Source organism: Podarcis tiliguerta (genome assembly GCF_965153285.1).
Source record: "Podarcis tiliguerta genome assembly, chromosome: 7".
Lineage (NCBI taxonomy): Eukaryota > Metazoa > Chordata > Lepidosauria > Squamata > Lacertidae > Podarcis > Podarcis tiliguerta.
Window position 1 is genome coordinate 75,918,334 of NC_139540.1, and position 23,079 is coordinate 75,941,412.

Below are 23,079 nucleotides of genomic sequence, written 5' to 3' on the forward strand. Positions count from 1 at the left end.
GTCACCCAGCAGCTGCATGTGGAGGAGCGGAGATGCGAACCCGGTTCCCCAGATTACATGACTACCGCTCTTAACCACTACACCACACCGGCTCTCAACGCGAAAGCAACGCGAAGCCCCCAGAATGTGGAGGGAGCACTCCCTCTGCGCTTCGGAGGCTTCGTTTTGCTATCACTGAAGCCAAGGAGCCTGCATTCGCTCCATAGGATGCACACACAGTTCCCCTTAATTTTTGGAGGGGGAAAAGTGCATCCTATAGAGCGAAAAATATGGTATTTAATTAACACTTACTCATCCCCACCCTCCCCAACAAGCATTAAATCTGCTGTGCTTACATAAGATTTAACAGTCATTACCATTAACTTTCTTTCCGATCTCACACTTCAGAGGAAGCACTTCAGCTCCTGCTATCAAACGGCCCCCAACATGAAATTCCCCTTTTCCACGGCCGCTCCTAGATCAGCAGGGAAATAAGTGCACATAGCAGACAAATAATATATTGCATCTGTCTGGAAGTAAAGTGAAAGGTGGGAGGACAGAGCGTACTAGGTCCATGCTAAGCAGAAGGGAGAAAAGTCCCTTGTAAGACGGTTGTTAGTCTCCACGTGAACACAGATTGGCAAAACCTTCGAGATATACTCCTGGGACAGCTCTTTCCTCAATTCAGAGAGGCAGCTTTGATAGAATATCTTGTCTATCACTGAGGACTGAGTTCAAAAATTACATTCTGTAGAGGAATCACAGAGCCTACAGTACCTCTTAAATTCTATCAGGTCAGACTCAGTATGCACCGGCAGATTGATGCTTTATCCTGAAACAAGGTTGAGACTCATCATTCTGACATGTAACTGCTGGGCCCCTGAAAAACCCATGAATATAGATAAGAAAGGACGAGTGAGTGAGCGGAGCCTGGCTTCTAAAGACGACATAGTGCTTTTCTCCCTTCACTATCTGTCTTATGCAGGTATCGGCAAGGGTTGGAGGGGGAAGGGATTTCCATAGATTTCTCTCTTTGTAACTTATATTGCAAATTTGATTTCATCTTCTTTCTTCTCCCATGGTTCGTGTCCCAGAATGTCTGCGGAAGTAAATAAAGAAAATATGGTTAGGATTGTCACCCCACTCTACTCTGCATGCTTATGTAACTCATCTGCCTTAAGAACGTCTTCTTTAAAATTAAAAGCCCCCTTCTTCCCCCACCAAAAAAAGAAGACTAGTGAGATAACTGGCTGATCTAAGTAGACAATCTGATCCTTCTTGGTATTCTTTTCCATTGAAACTCCATATATCCCAAATACAGGTGATATTTACCTGACTGTAGTATTTTCAATTCAATCTTCAGCAGCAACTTTAATAGTTTTTCTTATTTTAAAAAACCCGCACAATAGTACTTTGAGCATGGTGACTTACCACAGCCTTGCAAATATGTCTGCAAAAGCACTAGCTCAAGAAAATATCCCACTTGCTATATCTCCCCAATTTAAGTCTGCGGTAGGGAAATGTTTTCAGCCTGAGGGACACATTCGCTTCTGAACAGCCTTCTGGGGAGGGTGGGGGGGCGCACGTGTCAAGAATGGGTCAGAGGCAAAGTGGACAGATCCATGAATGTAAATGTTATCATTGTATGGTAGGATAGTTTCTGTATACTCAGACACCCCTCTCTGTCCTCTACCCAGGCAAGTTAAGAGCCGTGAGCAGAGTCTGAGGACACATCTCTGCCAGACAAAAAAACATTCAAAGAATGCAAGAAGCAGGGCCATTGTGGATTGTTTTCATTCCCATCCAGCCAAAGTTTCCCTTGAACTCCACCCAGTGCATTGTCCAAAACAAGGCAACCGGAACCCTCCTAACTGGTGGGAGTGGTTCAAGGGAAGAACACAAGGTGCCTTTCCATAGGTTCCTAACTAGACCAAACACAGTGTAACAAACATGGAAGGACAATAGAAAATGCTGGCGAAGGTAGAAAGGGGAGCCAAACTAATTTGGGCTGGAAATATCTGTCCCAGGAGAGATCTCATGAAGACTGAATTGTGGGGTTCATGGGGAGAGGACTGTGGTGTTTGCCTGTTCTTTTGGAAATGTCTGTACATGGGGAGAGAAAGGTTTAATAGGTAGACCAATAGAAAAGCCCAGAGGTGGAGCCTACCTGTTTTTAAAAGGCTTAGCCAGAGGTTTAGACAGCTGGGAAAAAGCAGTTGGGAAAGCAGTTGGAAGACAGTTGGAAATAGACAGTTAGCGCAGTTGGTTCTTGTGTGAGGGGAGGTAGAGGAGTTAGAGTGAGTTAGAGACAGGAGAAAATAAGACTAAGGGGGTAAAGGGTAAGAGCGTTTTGAATGCATTTAAAGTTTATTTGTGTTTGCAATAAACTACAATCTTCGTTGTTAACTTGAGAACCCGACTGAAACTAAGTGTTTTACCAGGGAGATTCTGGCTGGTGGCAGCGGATTAGTGGTGTACGGGTCAATAGTCCATGAAATGATTGAGGGCTCCATATGAACACCACAACTCTCCTGCTTCCTTGGCCAAAAGATGTAGCCTTGACAAAGGGAGAGTGATTTAGCAGGAAAGTGATCTGGAGTCATTATCCCACCATGGAAGCTGGTGGACACAAGTTCCCTGGCTTTTGGTGCGGGGTAAAAAGTTGGAGGTGGGTTCTGTAGGTAGAATTAAAGAGGGGAGAAAGGTCAGCAGAGCTTCTTCCTGAACTATTACTGCGGTTTTGTGTGTAAATCTGGGTGGGAGTTCTTGAACTTTCGCAGTGTTAATGACTTGTAGATTACCTTACTGATAGGGAGGGACAATGCTTAGGGACACTTCTAGTGAAGAAACAGCCTGCCCACCTCCACTGAGACTGGGTGGCTTAGCCCTTGCTGACAGAAACTGCAGTCCCACCCTACACACAAGCAGACACACAAACTTTTCTTGTCTTACTGATATCCAGAAGTGAAGGAACCACTATATATGCAGGGGGGAGAGATGTTGGGCTATGGTTGTAATGAAAACTAGCCCACTTCATCATGGCTATGGGAGAGAATGAAGCATCAATTTCTTTATCTTTGTCACAGGAAAATCTATGTGCATAGTAGGACAGTAATTGGGTACTCATCTTGGGAAACCATTTACTGTACTGACAGTTAGCATCAATAGAGAATGGGGGGGGGGGTGTAGAAGGAGGGACCGGCTAAGGAGGAAACCTAGAACATGCAGCAGGCAGAATAAGAGACACATTGGGCAGATTTTTAATTTTGCTGTTAGTGTTGCTTCATGTGCTCTAGAGATCAGAATGATTGCAGAATCCTCAAATGTTGCTTTAATGATGATTGCACGATCCAGGAAATGCCCAGGCACGTCTTCCATAATGGCATGGAATAACTACACCCCAGGAGCTATCAGGCTTGGCAAATCACAATTTGCATGATATTTCCTCTTTTTAAATGGCTATTTCAATAGGCTTGCATATGGACAGTAGCTGTATGTTTGTCCATCACTGTATAACCACTTTGGGCACGTTAAAGCATCCATCCATCTGCAACTTGCTTCTTGGCTCAGACAAGTGAGGGCATATATTGGCCAAGAAACACACCTGGTCCTCTGCTATTGCCTACTTTATGTTCATTATCTGCGTTTTCATGAACAATTAGGGGAATAAATCTTCTTCAGTGGCCAATTTTATAACCTGAAGACTCCTGCTGTAGAAATGTTATGGGGAAGCTGATGCAGTTTTGGCAGTATAAAGTATATATCAGCAATCCCCAAACTGTGTGCTAAGGCATGTATGAGTCCAAATTATCTACCCATCTAGGGTCTGCCTGCTGTGTCTTTGCACAGTTAATGGAATCAAAGAATCATAGAGTCGGAGGAGGTCCTGTAGGTTGCTTAAGCCATCCCTTCTGCTTAGTGCAGAAATTCAGAAATAGAGCATCCCCAAACTAGTGGTGGTTGGTGCCCATTAGGACTAGTGGGCTGAAGGCAAGGAGACCAAGGGAGCCAGAACAAAGGACACCCTCTTCCCTGCTGAGCTTCAGAGGCAAAAATGAGGCTAAAGGGGAAGAAGCTGACAGCAGTGCAACCCATTGGACTGGTTGTAAGATGACAGGGAGAGGCATAGTGGGGGGGGGGGTGATCAGAAGGTGGTGGACGTATTCTGGATATTAAGCCCATTCTACTCAGTCATGTGACCTGACAGCACACTGCAAATTAGACTGGAAAAATGGATGGCATAACACAAAGTCTATTTCAAAGGCTTGTTTCACCTCTGCCAGGCTTAGGCGAGCTCAGCCAGCAGCAATTCCTATGCTGAATGGAGTTTGGATCCGGTGTAACTTCACACTAGCTTAACTTATGCCACCCTTGCTTCACACCAGCTTCTTGTCTATTGCATTGTTCCTTTAGGGAAACATTGTAGTGGAAATGCGGAAGACAATTGTATTTCGAGGAGTTAGGTGGCATGTCCCTTTTCCTTTAACATCCCCAGTTTGTGGTCTGCTGGATTCTTGTGTTTCACACACCTGTCGGGAGTTTCTTGGGTTCTTCTGTGTTGCAAGTGATAGCTGGATGCCCGGCTGCAGGTAGTGGGAGACTCTCAGCCGCTCTGTATTAATTCCATCTCAGGGTCCTGAGCTAATCATGAGTAATGCCAGTTGCATTTGAATACATCAAGGCAGGCTATAAAAGCCATAGGTGGGAGGGGCCCAGAGAGCTTCTACCCAGATCAAAGGACCAGATGCTGGGAGACCGACGGTCAGGATATTTCTACTGCTGCTCTACCTGGGGCTCCGGGCAGCTGAAGAGGAGATTGGGTAGCCCCTGTCGGGTACGTTTTATTTTATGCTTTGCATGCCTGCTATTTATTTGTTTAAAAAACTGTTTTGGTTCTGCTTCCACCTCCTCATTCCTTTTGTCCTGATATCCTTGGAAAGAACTGTATTTGGCAGCACACACATGCAGTTTGGCCATTAAAGGTAAGGGTACCCTTGACAGTTAAGTCCAGTCGCGAACAACTCTGGGGTTGTGGTGCTCATCTTTCTCTACAGGCCAAGGGAGCCGGCATTTGTCCGCTTCTGCAGACAGTTTTTCCGGGTCATGTGGCCAGCATGACTAAGCCGCTTCTGGTGAAGCCAGAGCAGTGCACAGAAACACTGTTTACATTCCTGCTAGAGTGGTACCTATTTATCTACTTGCACTGTGTGCTTTTGAACTGCCAGGTTGGCAGGAGCTGGGACCGAACAACAGGAGATTGCCCCATCGCGGGGCATCGAACAGCCAACCTTCTGATCCGGAAGTCCAAGCGGCACAGTGGTTTAAACCACAGCGCCACCTGTGACCTAATTTGGTCATTATGTTAATTTGTGAGTGAACATATCAGATGACACAGTGATTCTCCAAACAGCTCTTGTTTATTCACAGGTCAGAACAGAACTGAACTGAAGGGTTCACCCAGCCTGCTTATATAGAGCTCCAGTACAACGTAACTATAACAACTTTCTGTAACTATCCAATCACTGAACGTCACTTTCAATCCCTTATTTGCATATGTGGACCTGAACTATCTACAGTATCCCCCTGCTGGCCCAGGGTGAGAACTTCAGTACATAACACATTACTCATTTTAAAAGCAGGATGGCTTCAAAGAACATCTGCTGGAGCCAAGTATGTAAACATATGGATTTTGCTCCGTTCACAAGCCTTCAGCAAGCTTTTTTCCCTTCTGCTGGGATTGCCTCTGTCTGTTTGAAGCATCTGCACACAGCTTGTGCAGCGAGTGTCAGCGCAATTCACTCTTACACATGAATAAGGGTAAAAATAAAAAGCTATTTTCAAATGTAAGAGCAAAGCGTGCCTCCAGTTTTAATGCCGAGTGAGAGAGTGGGAGGGAAAGTTTGCCTTGACTATCTGGAGCCGGGGAGAACTTTAACAATTTCCAAAGGCGTTTTTGCATTGTGCTTTCAGCTTATCCATATTGGCTGCAACAATCCTCTGAACAGCTGGATTGTTTAAATTCCGCGGAAGCCACTGGGATTTCAACAGCCTAACCGTCTATAGGGTTTCGGCGATTATAGATTGTGCACCCAAAAGGCTGTATTAAATGCTCAGCCTTCCTTCCCCATTCCTAAAATTGTTACATCTAGAAGTTTGCTGCCCCCACTCCCAACCCCAACCCAAATATGTGCCAACGAGCAGGAGGAGATTGTGCTGGGCGAATGCGGCTACTTTGAATTACCTTGTTCAATTGAGGGCTTGCAAGCTGTACCACAAAGAAAATAGGATCAAGTTACAAAAAAAAACTGCTGCTGATGCTGCTTCCAGAATATCCGAGGAGGGGGCAAAATGATTTAGGGAGGTTTATCCTGCTAACCGGATTTACTGAGCTTAGTACACTTTTTGCTCTCTCTCACTCTCTCTTTTAAAAGTCTAATACAGAACAGGTTTCCTTACATAGAGATTTGGCAAACAAACTTCATTTGATCTCTGAGAGGAGCTTAAAGGGGACTTAAAAGTGGGGATGGAAGGCTGCTCTTTCATAACATAAGAAGTGGTTGAATCTTTCCTTCTAATCCTTAAGTGGAGCATGGCTAAATATTTAGGTCAATTTCGTTAAATTGCCCTTTTTTCCCTTGCGGAAAATGAATCTCTCATTTTATATTTTGGCCTGGCTTGGATTGCTTAAATATAAAAGAAAGAAAAACTTAAATTACTTGATATACATACATTCAGTTCCGCAAATTACAAAATGGAACAATGGAGATGTAAAGTGTATATTCAAATGGAACGAAAACGTCCTTCAGTTGTCCTGCCGTGGTTTAAATCTCTTAGGGAGCAATGTGTAGGACTCTTTCTTTCTTTCTTTCTTTCTTTCTTTCTTTACATTTTATTTATGCTTTTCAGACTTATACATTTCACTAATTTTACAATCATATTAACATTTCCAAACTTGACTTCCTTCCCCCTCTTTCTGAGGTTCCTGAAATTTGTTTTTAAGATCTTCTGCATATCCAAATTAACTTAATTTGCTCATTTATTCATCTACTATAAATACATACTCTTATAAAACTGCATGTTATTTCAATAATCCTGCCAATGTTCTTATCTGTTTATGATTTATCTGTAAATAGTCAATAAACCATTTCCATTCTTTTGTAAAAAGTTTGTTGTCTTGATTTCGTTTCTGCATGTTCCATAAGTTTTTGTATCCATTCTTCCTTAGCTGGGACTTCTGCTTCTTTCCATTTTCCAAAATGGAAAATGGAAAATGGTGTAGGACCCTTTCTGAGTCATGCCATTCGCCTTTTCCAAAATCTTTTCATTTCTCTTAAAAGTTCTTGAATGACGCTCCTCAATAGAAGCTTCCAATTCTGCCAGCTTTGGACAACACATGCAGGTCCAGCAACTAAATGCTGCAATGTGGAGTTCTCTTGTATCCAGTCACCCAGCCAGATAGTCTTGACTTCCTTCATGATACTATTCCCCTTCTCCACCTGGTTTTCCTGACTCACACATCTACTATAGTCCATCAGCATTCTATGGACAGTATATTCAAACTTCTACACAGAACAAGTCTGCCCCTGCAGCTTGATGGAGGTAGAAACTGTCTCTCATGCCTTGTTACGCTGCCATTTCTACGGCGATATGCGCTCAGTATTTATCACCCCTGCTATGCAAAAATCTCCAAATGAATCTGAACTTCAATGTCTAAAATCCCTGGTAGAGGACAAGGATCCTGAGATCACGTTAAGGGTAGCCAAATTTTGTGCAATTGCCATAAAACATAGGGAACAAGCTGTGCTATCATAATGATTAAGGCCTTAAATGATAATTTTAGGTTATATGTTAGTGACTAAGTTTTAATTTATATATTTTTAACTGTTGCTATATATGTATTGCCCCTGTTATACCTAATTGCAAATTCAAATGTATCCCTGTGGTGTTTTATGACTTCCTTGATATTGTATGTGGGCTGGAACTGGTCTGTGACTGAAATAAAAAAAAAATCATTCATTCATACTTCTGAAAAAAATTAGGTTCTCCGAAGCTCCCCCTTGTGTTTTGCTTACACAAGCATTGGCACTCATGCCTAAATACTGGAAATAGAAGTTTAATGGATCTGTGGATGCCCTGACTCGCTTGGGTTTCTGGGTGTCTTCCTCACCTTTGATTCCTGGGTTGGGATTTAATTGATTACTGCAATGCGTTATACGTAGGGCTGCCTCTGAAGACAGTCCAGAAACTTCAGCTAGTGCAGAATTCAGCTGCCAGCTTGCTCACTGGAACAGGATGGTTTGAACATATAATATAGCGATCCTGGTCTGACTGCACTGGTCACGAATTAGTTTCTGGGCCCAATTCAAAGTGCTGGTTTTGACCTACAAAGCCTTAAACGGCTCAGGACCGCAATACCTCAAGGGACCCCCTCTTTCCATATGAACCTACCCGGACCCTGAGATCATCTTCTGAGGCCCTCCTTCATGTGCCCCCTCAAGAGGTCCGGAGGGTGGCAACATGAGAACGGGTCCTTCTCTGCAATAGCTCCCCATCTGTGAAATGCTCTCCCCAGGTAAGTTCACCTGGCGCCTTCATTATACACCTTTAGGTGCCAGGCAAAAACGTTCCTTTTTAACCAGGCCTCTGGTTGCCCTGGTTGACATCCTATACCCTTTTAAAATGTGGCTTTTTTCTGGGAGGGTGTTATTGGGATGTTGTTCTTATTTTGATTTTATATATTGTGATCTTTTCTGTGAACCGCCCTGAGACCTCTGGGTATAGGGTGGTATATAAATTCAATAAATAAATAAAATAATCAGTGTTTTGAGAGTTAAGATGGAGCTGACAGGCAATGGGTTTAGCAGTGTAGAAACAGAGTCCATACCAGTAACTTTCTTAATGTTCTCTATGACAGGCAATGTGTGTATAAGCATAGGAGGGGGACCTACATGTCCTGGAGGAGTTGGAGTCTCTTTGTGTGCACATGCGCGAGCAATACTTTGCAGAGCTGAGCCATATAGCTCAGGGATAAATTGGCCTTGTGTTATGCTAAATGTGTGTTGTTGTTCAGTTATTTAGTCGTGTCTGACTCTTCGTGACCCCATGGACCAGAGCATGCCAGGCACTCCTGTCTTCCACTGCGTCCCACAGTTTGGTCAAACTCATGCTGGTAGCTTCGATAACACTGTCCAACCATCTCGTCCTCTGTCGTCCCCTTCTCCTTGTGCCCTCCATCTTTCCCAACATCAGGGTCTTTTCCAGGGAGTCTTCTCATGAGGTGGCCAAAGTATTGGAGCCTCAGCTTCACGATCAGCTTCAGGGGTGGGTTTGTTAATTAATCACAGGCATGGGTGGCTTAATTGTCAGGACCACAGCATGCTAGAAGGAGAAGTTCATCCCTTCCATCCCAAGGCACAGTCATTGAGACTGCCCACCAGCATATGCTACTTGAGGCGATTGCCTCATTGTGAGTAATGGCTCTGTCCCCCATGAATTTGTCTAATCCCCTGCTTTTATTGTTTTATTAAAGTATTTATGAATCACCAACTCATGAACAATATCATGGCAGTGTTCAAGAGGATTATTAACACTTTGTAATTGTGTAAAAACTTAAAATACAGCAGACCAAAACCGATTCAAAACAATTCTCTAAACAGAAGATTGTCAGCAGATGATGAAGTATCAGAACTGTCTTATTTCAGTAGGAGCAGCATTCCAAACTAATAATAATAATAATAATAATAATAATAATAATAATAATAATAATTTAATATTTATATGCTGCCCATCTGACTGGGTTGCCCAAGCCATTCTGGGTGGCTCCCAACAAAAATAATAACAGTAAAAACACAATACAGCATCAAAACTTCCCTAAACAAAGTTGCCTTCAGATGTCTCTTAAAAATCACATAGCTGTTTATCTGTTTGACATCTGCTGGGTTGGGTGCCACTACTGAAAAGGCCCTCTGTCTGGTTCCTACTGGTGACACTATGCTAAAAGCTATAGTTTGGGTAGAAACTGTGGATTATTGAGGAAGGTTTCTTCAAATGATTGCAATGATCTGACTAATCTAAAGTTCCCTTTTGTTGCTAGTCTTGTTATTTCAGGGAGCCAAGAAGAGAATCTTTGAACAAGGAACAAGACCTCGTTTTAAGATTCCAAGCCAAATTATTAAAATATAATTGCCATCCAGTGTATTCCTTTTATTTTTCCCTTTCTAAAAAAAGGTGGCAGCACTGATCTTCTCTTGAAAATCAGAAAACATATTTCTCTCTTCCATTTCTTTTTGTGATAAATACTGGTAATCAAATTTTTCTACTTGAAGGGAAGAACAATTCTTATGCTGCAGCATGTCACTAGGAAATGAATGGCTAGTATTTTCAACAAGCTTGGGGCCAAAGAAAAGAAGCCTTCAAACAAAAAAAGCCTAATAATGGAAGTTTTTTTGGTTGGGGATATAATCTGCTCTGAAAGGTTGGTAATGTGAGCCAAGATGAATATCTTACATTTCAGCTTCTTGAAGGCATCTTCAGGCAAAGTGAAAAGAGACCGTTTCAAAACCTAGAAAGATTCCTCCCCTAAGTTTCTGTTAAATGTTTGAAGAATCCCAAAAGACATGAAGGCATAGTGCAGTACTTTTTCAAAAAAACCAAAGCAAACCATGCCCAACCTGTTCCCTCTGAAATGTTGTCCTATCATTACTCTGGAGCAATTGAAGCTCATGTATTACAGCATATTTCTGAGACCCATGTTTATATTCCTTTTTCCTTTTCTTTTTTACAAATGAATGTACTCTTATTCTTGTATGTTTCTTTATATTTTATCTAATACATGCCTATATCAATATGTACCCTTGGTCTTATTTCTCAACTCAGTCTCTCTCCAAATTCAATCGAACGCTAGCATAGGTAGCGAACCTTTACTGCATTTTTGAACATATATCTTATATCTATCCCACTTTTCCATAAATTTCTGTTTTGAATTGCCTCTCAGACTATTTCTCAACTGCGCCATTTCAGCAAATTCTTGCAGCTTGTTATGCCAATCCATTATTGTCGGGACTTCTTCTTCCTTCCACCCCTTTGCCACCAAAGTCCGAGCTCATATGGCAGTTTTCTATGTGCCTATGCTCCTGAGTGAACATGACAGGTTCAAGTACTAAGACGCAGTAAGTAAAGAGTCCATGGCAACTGCAGAACTCTTTTATCAGTTGTGACATCATGCCAACTAATTATCCTGGCAACAGTGCATGCTCAGGCGTCAGTGCACATAACCATTTGCTGTGGCTCCAATGTGCTTGCACTATTAATATCTGAAGCCTAGTATACAGTTGCCTGTTGTCTTTGTCCATGGAGTTTTCTTGGCAGGGATACTGGAGTAGCTTGCAGGTTCCTCCTCCTGGTATAGTAAAAGCTATGGTTTTCCCAGTACTGCTGTATGGAAGTGAGAGCTGGACCATAAAGAAGGCTGATTGCCGAAGAATTAATGCTTTTGAATTATGGTGCTGGAGGAGACTCTTGAGAGTCCCATGGACTGCAAGAAGATCAAACCTATCTATTCTGAAGGAAATCAGCCCTGAGTGCTCACTGGAAGGACAGATCATGAAGCTGAGGCTCCAATACTTTGGCCACCTCATGAGAAGAGAAGACTCCCTGGAAAAGACCCTGATGCTGGGAAAGATGGAGGGCACAAGGAGAAGGGGACGACAGAGGACGAGATGGTTGGACAGTGTTCTCGAAGCTACCAGCATGAGTTTGACCAAACTGCTGGAGGCAGTGAAAGACAGGAGTGCCTGGGGTGCTCTGGTCCATGGGGTCACGAAGAGTCGGACACCACTAAACAACTAAACAACAACAGTATACAGTTTATATGTATCCTGTATATTCTTGGAAAAGTCTGAGAAATTCAATCTCTTCTGCAGCTATGCTTGTCATTTCTCCTTGCTTCTCATTGTTTATTACTTACTCATGGTAAGTAATAAAATCCTCAGTGTTTCCTAATCTTGCACCTGTAGAGTTCACTTGCACCAGTCCATAAGTGTTATGGCTTTTATGCTATAATATGATAATACTCTTTAGTCTTCATGGAAGGCGGAGTCTTAATTTCCATAATAGGCAGTTGAGCTCACTCTTGAACTCTTACTATTGAATCCAAATGAGTCTGATTTGATGTCAAATGAAACCATCTCACAGTCTTAAGAAGAAGAGTTTCCAGACCTATTATTTCTATTGCAATAATAAAAAGGACCGTCTTTCATACTATAGTGCCTTTCAAAATGCTATGTTTCAGAATGAAAGGCAGACTGTTCTTCTTTGACCAATAGCTCAAAATAATAAGATCCCAAATCAAAAGGAAACCTGTAAAAAGGAAAAGGAAAACAGAGTTCCTTGTGAGATATATGTGGGTAATGTGGCTGAAATCCTTAAATTAGATGAACTAAGGTCTGAAATATGAATTCTATCTGCCACAGGAACAGCCTGAAATCTTGTAAGTTTGGGTTCTGATTTTCAGACTTTGCTGCTACTTTGAAAAGCAACTCATCAGGGTGTGATGTGGGCAATTAGATTCCTAAGCAGCTCTGAATGCCTAGGGAAGAACTAAGTGAATCAGTGACTGGGGGGAGGAATCCAATATATATGCATGTGTGGGTCTTGTGGGTCTCTATTACACATCCTTAGAATCAGGCAGTTTAAACACTATAAAGCAAGATATCCCATGACAATTGTGGTATGAGATAGTAAAACTCCCATAAGAATTATGTCCAAAAATGTATTAGGGTGCAGTTTTGTGGTCCCTAGGAGGGCATCAAAGGGTACATGGGCTCTCCCTCTCTCAGTGCATAGAAAGAGGTCCATCCAAAAGAGAGAAAGAGAAAGAGAGAGAGAGAGAGAGAGAGAGAGAGAGATGCCACCTCTCTGAGGTGGTGGTAAAGTCCTCCACCATGTTGGACGTCCGACTTGGAGAGGGAAAACAAGAGGCATTCTGGGGGGCATGTCAGGAGAGGCATGAATATACATATGTAATTTGATTGCATGCTGCCTTTCCAGAGTTCAAACCATGCTCAAGGCAGCTTACAACATAAAATAACTTAATAATAATATTTTTTCATACTCCACCCATCTGACTGGGTTGCCCCAGTCACTCTGGGCAGCTTCCAACAGAATATACAAAAGCACAACAGATCACCACACATTAAAAGCTTCCCAATACAGTGGTACCTCGGGTTACAAACACCTCGGGTTACAAACACTTCGGGTTACAGACTCCACTAACCCAGAAGTAGTACTTCGGGTTAAGAAATTTACCTCAGGATGAGAACAGAAATCGTGCAGCGGCAGCAGCGGGAGGCCCCATTAGCTAAAGTGGCACCTCAGGTTAAGAACGGACCTCCAGAACGAATTAAATTCATAACCAGAGTTACCACTGTACAGGGCCACCTTCAGATGTTAATGGATGGTCATATAATTATTATCCCTTCCCCGTCTTTCCTTTTCCTGCTGTGATGGAACCCCTATTTGGGGACTTCGTTGGCTTTTTTCTGGCCCATGTAGGACCAGTCTGGCTAGTTGGCATTGGTAAAGATTTGATGTTTTCTCCCCCCCAAACAGTTTTTGATCTGGACTTCCACTGAAATGAGGCTGCATTTTAAGTTGCATTTTATTCCTGTTTTTAAGTTGTATTTTAATCAATTGTTTTTATACTTGATGTAGGCTGCCCCGAGCCCGGTCTTGGCTGGGGAGGGCAGGGTATAAATAAAATAAAATAAAATAAAATAAAATAAAATAAAATAAAAATCTCCTTGACATCTGGTGGGAGGGTAGATCACAGTGGTAGATCAAGGTACCGTAGATCATTACAATAGTAGCCATAAACAATAAGGAAGACATCCAAAAAATACACAGCCAAACTAAACAATTTCTACATGAATCACAAGAACTAAAATAAAGATACAAAAAACAACAGCAACCCACCAACCACAGCAACCACCACCACCCTTACAGCAAAAAGCCCCAAACAACACCCCAGCCGAAGAGTCTGTTCAGCAGCCTCAGGTTTTGTAGGTGGAGTCAGTCCTCCCAGGCCAGGTGGCAAAAGGACTGCAAGGCAGGGAGCAGGTTTTCCAGGATAAGATGGTCTCTACGCCAAGTCCAGAACCACTGCTGTTTGTATCAATGGGAGGGAAATTGTGTGTGTGTGTGTGTGTGTGTGTGTGTGTGTGTGTGTGTGTGTTGGGGGAGGGACCTTAGCCTGTCTGCTTCTTGTATCTCAATAAGGCACAGCCCCTTCCATCTCTTCGCAGTCCCACTTTCTATTGCTTCTTCAGTTCTTTGTCTCTATCTTCTCCATGTTTGGTATACATGTTGTCTTACTGCCTTGTGCTATGTTTTTAGTCAACTGTTGTTTCTAATTCTCCCTCCTCCCCACAGGTAGTGTGTTTCCAGTTGAAGCAGCGCTTGATGAAATTTTGACCTGTCTTCCAAAGACAAAATATTCTCAGGAAACGTTTAGTATGGCATTCAGCTAGACTTTCACACCTGACTTGACTGGCTTTTACTTGCACTGTGTTACTTAAGACAAATTTGAGAGCATTAAAAACCCTTTAAGGTAATGGGCTTTCAGACTTATGAATAAAGGAATGAATTGGGACTGAAAGATTAACATGAGAAAAAATCAGACTGTGTGGAGGAGCTCCTGGTGAGTTTGCAAACAGATTTTTCCCCCATATGTATACTGATTTAATAATTAACTATATGATGCCATTTATTTCTTTTGTTTGCAAAGTCACTTTGCATAGGTCAGAAGCACATTTAAAGGTTCACATCCAGTTTTCTCTTCGATTTTTCCAATTTGTTCCACTGCTCAGCAAGCCGGGGGTTTTTGCAGACTCATAAATTTTCCGTAGATTGTCTTAATGGCTGAGTCATTTTATTTCTTTGCTTTATTTTCCTTGCAAAATAATCAGTTTTCCAGTTATTGACATGTGAACAAATCTGCTTGCCTTGGCTGGAATATTTCATTAAGCCTTAAACATCTAACTTGCAGATGATGGATGTACTATTCTTCTTAGTAAAATGTAGCCCATCTGCCTTAGTTTCCAGCATCTAGCCGCTCACATTAGAAAGTTATATGAAATTGCACTTGAGTTTTGTTTTGGTTTCTTAAATGAAATAAAAATCATCGCTGGCCATTACTTTCCGCAAACCCAAAATACAACTAAGGAACTCACTTCCCACAGGAGGCAGTGATGGCTCCCAACTTGGAAGGCTTTAAAAGAGGACCGGACACATTCATGGAAGAGAGCGCTATTGATGCTTTGCGCGTGTAGGTCCCCAGGCCACCCCTCAAATAACTTCACACATAACACGTAATTTAGTTTTGGTTTTTGGGCACTATTTTGGCCACAACTTTATTAAAATACAAAATCAGTGAGTGGTTGTTTAGACATTGGTTATGACTATCTGTCCCCCCGCCTGGGACAGAACTGGCATCCCGAGGTCCGATCGGTAGCCAGTAGAAGAGAAAGTCAAACTGGGGGGTCACCTGAGCTAAGCGTCGGACCCACGCCGCTCTCCCCAGCAGCTCCCCGAAAGCTTGCCATAATCCTATGACAAGGATTGCCCGGTCCTATGACAAGGATTCCCATGACAGGGATTGGGCGGCCCTGGTCCCATGACAGGGATTGGACGAAAACATGGCAAGCCCCAGGATTCCTTTAACAGAATTCCCTTCAGCGCAGTAGGAGGGGCAGGCACCGCCTGTTCAGACCCCTCCACCACCAGCATATTATAACCAATGCCTAACCGCAACCTTACAAGTTGTGACGAATTGCAGAGTAGTAGGCAAAAACCAAATGGCACAGCCAATCACCAAATGGCAAAATTCCTACTAGGCCCCTGCGCCAAGGCAGACGACCCCCATGACAGGCAAAGCAAGGTCAACCGGAAAAGAGGGCGGGTGGGCGGGTGATCCGATGCACTCTGCAAAGAGAAAGAGAAACCAGAGTGCACCAATATTTAAAGACTATGGTCCCACCCACCCAATTTGCAACATATAATTTGCCCCAGCAACCCGGGTTTCCAATCACAAATGCCAGGCAATAACTATTAACCAGCCTGGCAACAAGAGGCCTGGCCCGGTGGCCCACACCGCAACACGTGCTCTCATTTATTGGAGAACACGCTTTGCGCGTGTAGGTCCCCAGGCCACCCCTCAAATAACTTCACACATAACACGTAATTTAGTTTTGGTTTTTGGGCACTATTTTGGCCACAACTTTATTAAAATACAAAATCAGTGAGTGGTTGTTTAGACATTGGTTATGACTATCTGTCCCCCCGCCTGGGACAGAACTGGCATCCCGAGGTCCGATCGGTAGCCAGTAGAAGAGAAAGTCAAACTGGGGGGTCACCTGAGCTAAGCGTCGGACCCACGCCGCTCTCCCCAGCAGCTCCCCGAAAGCTTGCCATAATCCTATGACAAGGATTGCCCGGTCCTATGACAAGGATTCCCATGACAGGGATTGGGCGGCCCTGGTCCCATGACAGGGATTGGACGAAAACATGGCAAGCCCCAGGATTCCTTTAACAGAATTCCCTTCAGCGCAGTAGGAGGGGCAGGCACCGCCTGTTCAGACCCCTCCACCACCAGCATATTATAACCAATGCCTAACCGCCACACGAGCTCTAACGCTCGCCGCCAACCACTCACAAACCCAACCATGAACCCAATTTACTAGCCACCACATCCAGCCAAACATCATTCCCCAAATTGGAGAGGTGCACTCCATCTGCCCGGTAAAGGGCCTCAGCCTTAAAATTAATGTCTGGGTGCGAAATCACCAAACCACCCAGCTCCAATACCTTCACTCAAACAGCAGAGTTAATGCGCTTCCTGGCCCTTACAGCGGCCTCCGGGCGGGAACACCGCGCCAGGTTTGCCTCTGCAACCGGTGAGACCAAATTATTCTCACTGAAGGTAATAAGGCTGCCAATGCCTCCAAATCCCTTGGATTGAGGTGCGCAAAGCAAGGCAATCAATAGTTGCCACATCATTTTTTCCCAGCTGCACCACTATGGCCTTCCTATGACAAGGATTGCCCGGTCCTATGACAAGGATTCCCATGACAGGGATTGGGCGGCCCTGGTCCCATGACAGGGATTGGACGAAAGCAGCCGGTGACCAATCAGCGGCATAAACTCTCCCCATGACATTCCGCGTCTGGAAAACCATGACACTTGCACGTGCTGTGGGAGGCTGAGACACGCTCCCCTTGCAGACTGCCTCGCTCTGCTGCCAGCCCAATGAACGATGCTGTGTCCCACTATCCAGACGCGGACCAGCGTGGGATCTACAAGGGTTGAAACAACAAGCATTAGTACCAAACTCAGCATTTTGTTTCGCACATAACCCTTGAAAGCATACGATTTCCATCTCCCCAAATCCTTGATCCTGGCGGCTGAGAAGCCCCAATGGGCTGCCATAGTCGCTGCACCTATGCGAAAGGAATGAGGAGCGAAACCAGAGGCCGAGATCCCCAAGCAGAGATGGCCTTACGTATGACTTATGTGAACTGGTGTCGTGCCAAAGGGTGACCATTTTATTGCATGAGTAGGGGGCTGTCCCCAGGAGGTCTCAAGGCCAAGTACTTCCTTACATCCTTGACCGGGAACGGGCCCACCTCCCCAGTCACTGGGAGGCGGACAACCTCCCCCCGACCCAGCTGGTCAGTTTTTGGAGTTGTGCACTACAAGTCTCAACTCCAAAAGGGAAACACATATATCCCGAAGCAGCAACTCACGAGAACCAGCAACTTCTAGAATCGGGCCAGCCCCCAGGGGAACGAAAAGCCAAATATTTCTAGAATACAATAACAGGGCAAGGGCCCACCTTACCTGTGACTGGAAGCCCGATGATGGCAACCCTGCCCACTAGGTCTGACTTAGAGCTCCAGACACTTATGACAAGCTCCAAAGCAGATAAGGAAACATCCAGAGGCAATAAGCCTCCAAACTCTCAGCCCCGTGCTGGCTCCAACACAATTTCCCCAACCCTCAGTACACCAAAATTACAATGGAATACTGAAAGAAGTCTCGTCTAGAACTAGAACTAGGAGACAAGTATTAACTTGTTGCGGATACTGCATAGGTCAAGATTGACCGGCTTCCTGCCTGCAGTCCTGTGAAGGCTGGAGCCTTTACCAACTTTCCGAGACCCTGCGCACGACACACTTTTAGAAGGGTCTCTGAAAAATTAAAGCTTTACTCCAGCAGACATTGCAGCGGACTGAATTCTGATAGTTTTAACAGTGCATCCGATCTGCAGCAGGTGGGCGAATTACTGCAGGTCCTGCTCAGAGAATGGAGGCAAGTTCCTCTGAATGGCCGAGGACTGCCAGCTAAACGCTAAGAAATCAGTCCTGGCCTTCTCATAAGACCTGAAAGCAGAAGGGGAAATGTAAGCTACTCCTCCTCTTAATTATCAATTGTTGCCAAAGCGCCACAGGAGCTCCAGAAAATCCGGCTATAGCTGGGCGTCCAGAGCCCAGGATCTGAAGCTCTCTAACTGAAAACGGGATATAGTGACAGCGAAAACAATAGATGATCCCGTAATAAAGCGAGCAGAAACGCAATATTAAACCTTAAGCAGTGCAGCTGGAAAGCACATAAAAGGGGGGCGGAGACTGCCGAAGCATGAGGACCATTTTGCCAGGACCCTCACACTGACTGGTTATCAGACCAAGACAGACCCGACGGTCCCTGCACTCCTCAGTCCAGATGTGCGCTGACACTACAATGGGGAAAACTCAAGAAAAGTTAGGTCACATGTGATTGCCTTGCCCTGCCAGGCTCAAGGCCACTGTACAGGATGATGAAGGGACCCAGGGCCATGAGACCACCTGGCCAAGCAGGAATGGAAGGGGCAGCCTGGAACAACCACCCTGCATGCCATTTTTATTTTATTTTATTTTTTAAAACTGACCTAGCAATGATAGAATCTGACAAAGCAACATTTGCTATCAGAGGAAGTATTACAAGAATAACGTCCTTCACGGCAAACAGTTTTTCCACAGGCAAGCAGAGGTATGAGCAACGGTATCCAGCTAGCCCCCAAATACGTTAAAGGGGCAGTGGAGCCACTGTCCTAACCACTGGGAACACCCAGCTCCTCAGGGAATAAAAGGGGCGTACAGTAAGCCTTAGCAGAGGCTGATGTCACATGAACCAGCCAGTAAGATAATCCAAATAATGGTACCCCCAGTTAAACGAGTCTTGACTCGCAATGTTCAATCCAGAAAGATGCTAAAGGACTCGAGTGCTGCACAGCCTATAGTGCAACCCATTGGCATCGCCTTATAAATGCAAGGACCATCCAATTAAAGCCCAACTGCATATAATCTAGAGGGTGAACCGGCAGCAGCCTAACAGCCAATTCAATATCGCATAATGCCAACCAGGCCCTCATCCAATTTGTTGGTAAGCTCAACTGCCTGATCCAAAGATGCATATTTCACGGAACAATTCCAGAGAGTCATTCACTGAGGTGCCTATGGGATGCGATAAATTATAAAGGGGATTATATGGGGCTTTCTTAGGGACGATCCCCAAAGGGGATAAATGAAAATAGGAATAGCAGGAGAATCAAGGGGATACCTCCATACGTCCCAATGAAAGCTGCTTCCTAACCTTCTTACTTGCTACCACAGGTAGCTCTCTGACTGGCTTTGAGTTGCTGTGTTCTGAGCCACTGGCTGAAAAGCCAGAGGAATCCCAACCCTTGGGAAAAACCCTTCTCACAAGCACAAAACCACTGACCCATCTAGATAACCTTTTAGCCAGGCTTTCAAGGAAGATATTTTTATGGAAATATGGGTGAGAGGTATCGAGTTATTGCTTGCTAGTCCCCAGCCCCCACTTGGGCAGAATGCCCTGCCTTGAGTTGCCACCATGATGTGTAAATTTACAGGGCCTATGCCGGCCAGAAACCCTAAAAAGTCCCAACAAAGCTGCTGCCGGGCCAGCTTCCTGCATACAGCTTAAGATTCTATTGCTCAGGGAATTTCCATTTGAAATGTGGAGCTGCGCAAGTGGTCCACATGTCCCCGTCCCTGTGATCCTAGCAAGCTGAGGGGATAATGGCAGCCCTGCATCTAACATTCCCATAGTGAACTGCAACTTAAAGAATAGTGGGGTGGAAGGGACCCTGAGGATGATCTAGTCCACTCTCCCACAATATAATAATAATAATAATAATAATAATAATAATAATAATAATAATAATAAATAATGATGATGATGATGTATTTGTACCCCGCCCATCTGGCTGGGCTTGCTCAGCCACTCTGGGCAGCTTCCAACAACAGATTAAAATACAGTAATGCAGCAAACATTAAAGGCTTCCCTAAACAGGGCTGCCTTAGATGTCTTCTAAAAGTCTGGTAGTAGACATCTGATGTTGACGTACCTGCAAGGAGGTGTAAGCATCATCCCTGCTCCCCTTTTCCCTGCTCCTGGATCGCCGTCTCTGAAGATGCTTCCTTCTGGAATAAGGCACCTAGGCCATCAGCAAGTCAACCTCTGCAGGAGAAGCAATCTCTGGAGGCATCTGCAAAGGCTCTGTCATAGTCTGCAAAAAACTAAATGAGAGGAACTGGTGAAACCAATGCTTTGTGCACCACATGGGGAAGCTATTCAGGCCGGAAACGCTGCCAGAGGCCATCAATTCTAGGGCCAAGCCCTAAGATCACCTGCTAGGCCAGACATAAATGTTTCCAATGAGTTAACAAACTCGAGGCAGCCCACCACCTGTCCAGGTACACCTGTTTGCCCTTTAGAGGGAAGCACGCCCTCAAGAAACCCAAAGTTCTTTTTAGGAGCAATATCACAAGTGGGCCGAACTACCAAGCAACAGAATAGTCCAAAAGGAGCAGCTTGTTTTGTTATGTGATAACAATGGCTAAGTGGGGGATATGAACCCTGTCTCCCAGGTCCTAGTCCTGCGCTCTAGCCACTAAGCCACAATGGCTCGTCTCTAAAATGGCAGTTGCCACTATCAGGGCAAACAAACTTGAAGAAAATAAACTTGTTCAGAAACAGCATAGTTAAAGAGCATACACAGAGTGCTCACTGGAGGCACAGAGAGCCTCTGGTTCCACTCTGTCTGCCTAAGATATACATTAGCAAAAAGTGAGCCTGCAAACAGATAAATTCTTATAGAGAAAGTGAGTCACATGCCACAGAGACTTAACAATTGCTGTACTGCTAACTGTAGCAGGCTTAGGCTTAAATGATATGTGCAGGCCGAGAAGGCCGTGAAGGCCTCCCAGCTTCTGCTCTCTGCCTTTTTTGTCTCATTGCAATATTAAAGGAACTCAATATAGTGCTCCTGCCCAAGGCTAAATTAAAACTTGGCCAACAGCACTGCATGCAACCAAAATAAAGCCAACCTCTGGGGATACTATAAACGAAGTGATTCTAGCTAGGCTGGGAACAGCCCTGACTAGCCCCACAATTAAACAGGCAAAAATGGGGGAAACCTCTTTGCAAAAGAAAGCCCCTAATGGGGGCTCTCTCCCTATTGGGAAAGGCAAGCCCAGGAGGATTATGCACAGGCAGCGCTCACAGGTACAGGGAGAATCTTCCCAAATGGCAGGGAAAGGGGTGGGGTGAGAAATCAAACAGGAAAAAAGGAGAATTAAATTAATTAAGGGACTAGAGAGGGGAATTAAATTAATTAAGGGACTAGAGAGGATTAAAAAGAAGGGGGAGAATAAAGAAATGTAACCAGACAATGAGAAGATTGCTCCTGATCCGATGCACTCTGCAAAGAGAAAGAGAAACCAGAGTGCACCAATATTTAAAGACTATGGTCCCACCCACCCAATTTGCAACATATAATTTGCCCCAGCAACCCGGGTTTCCAATCACAAATGCCAGGCAATAACTATTAACCAGCCTGGCAACAAGAGGCCTGGCCCGGTGGCCCACACCGCAACACGTGCTCTCATTTATTGGAGAACACGCTTTGCCTCCACAGTTGGCTGCAGTAATAATAATAATAATAATAATAATAATAATAATAATTTATTTATACCCTGCCCATCTGGCTGAGTTTCCCCAGCCACTCTGGGTGGCTCCCAATCAAATGATTAAAAACAGTACAGTGGTACCTTGGGCTACATACGCTTCAGGTTACATACGCTTCAGGTTACATATGCTTCAGGTTACAGACTCCACTAACCCAGAAATAGTGCTTCAGGTTAAGAACTTTGCTTCAGGCTAAGAACAGAAATCGGGCTCTGGCGGCGCAGCGGCAGCAGGAGGCCTCATTAGCTAAAGTGGTGCTTCAGGTTAAGAACAGTTTCAGGTTAAGTACGAACCTCCGGAACGAATTAAGTACTTAACCTGAGGTTCCAATGTACAGCATTAAATATTAAAAACTTCCCTAAACAGGACTGCCTTCAGATGTCTTTTAAAGATAGAGTAGCTGCTTATTTCCTTGACATCTGAAGGGAGGGTGTTCCACAGGGTGGGTGCCACTACCGAGAAGACCCTCTGTCTGGTTCCCTGTAACCTCACTACTCGCAATGAGGGAACCACCAGAAGGCCCTCGGTGCTGGACCTCAGTGTCTGGGCTGAACAATGGGGGTGGAGACGCTCCTTCAGGTATACAGGACTGAGGCCATTTAGGGCTTTAAAGGTCAGCACCAACACTTTGAATTGTGCTCGGAAACGTACTGGTTTCAATGCTTCTGAAAACCAGTTGCTAGAAACCGCAGGAAGAGAGAGAGCTTTTATGCTCAATGCCTGATTGCTGGTTTCCCACAGGCATCTGATTGGGCACTGTGAGAACAGGATGCTGGATGAGACAGTCAGGTTATTTTGTTATTAGAACGGTTTCCTGGGTCTAAACTGAGTAACTCATATCAACTTCATTTTTCTAGCAAAGTATTTCACCCTCTCATTGTGCCCAGAGTGGGTGCACTCCCAAGGGGCATGAAAGGTGCCCTCCCAGGCGTGAAATAGCCACGGGTGCATGGAACGGTGCCTGAACCCTGCAGCCGGGGGCGGAGTGAGCCGCCGATGGCAGACATTTGGCGCGCC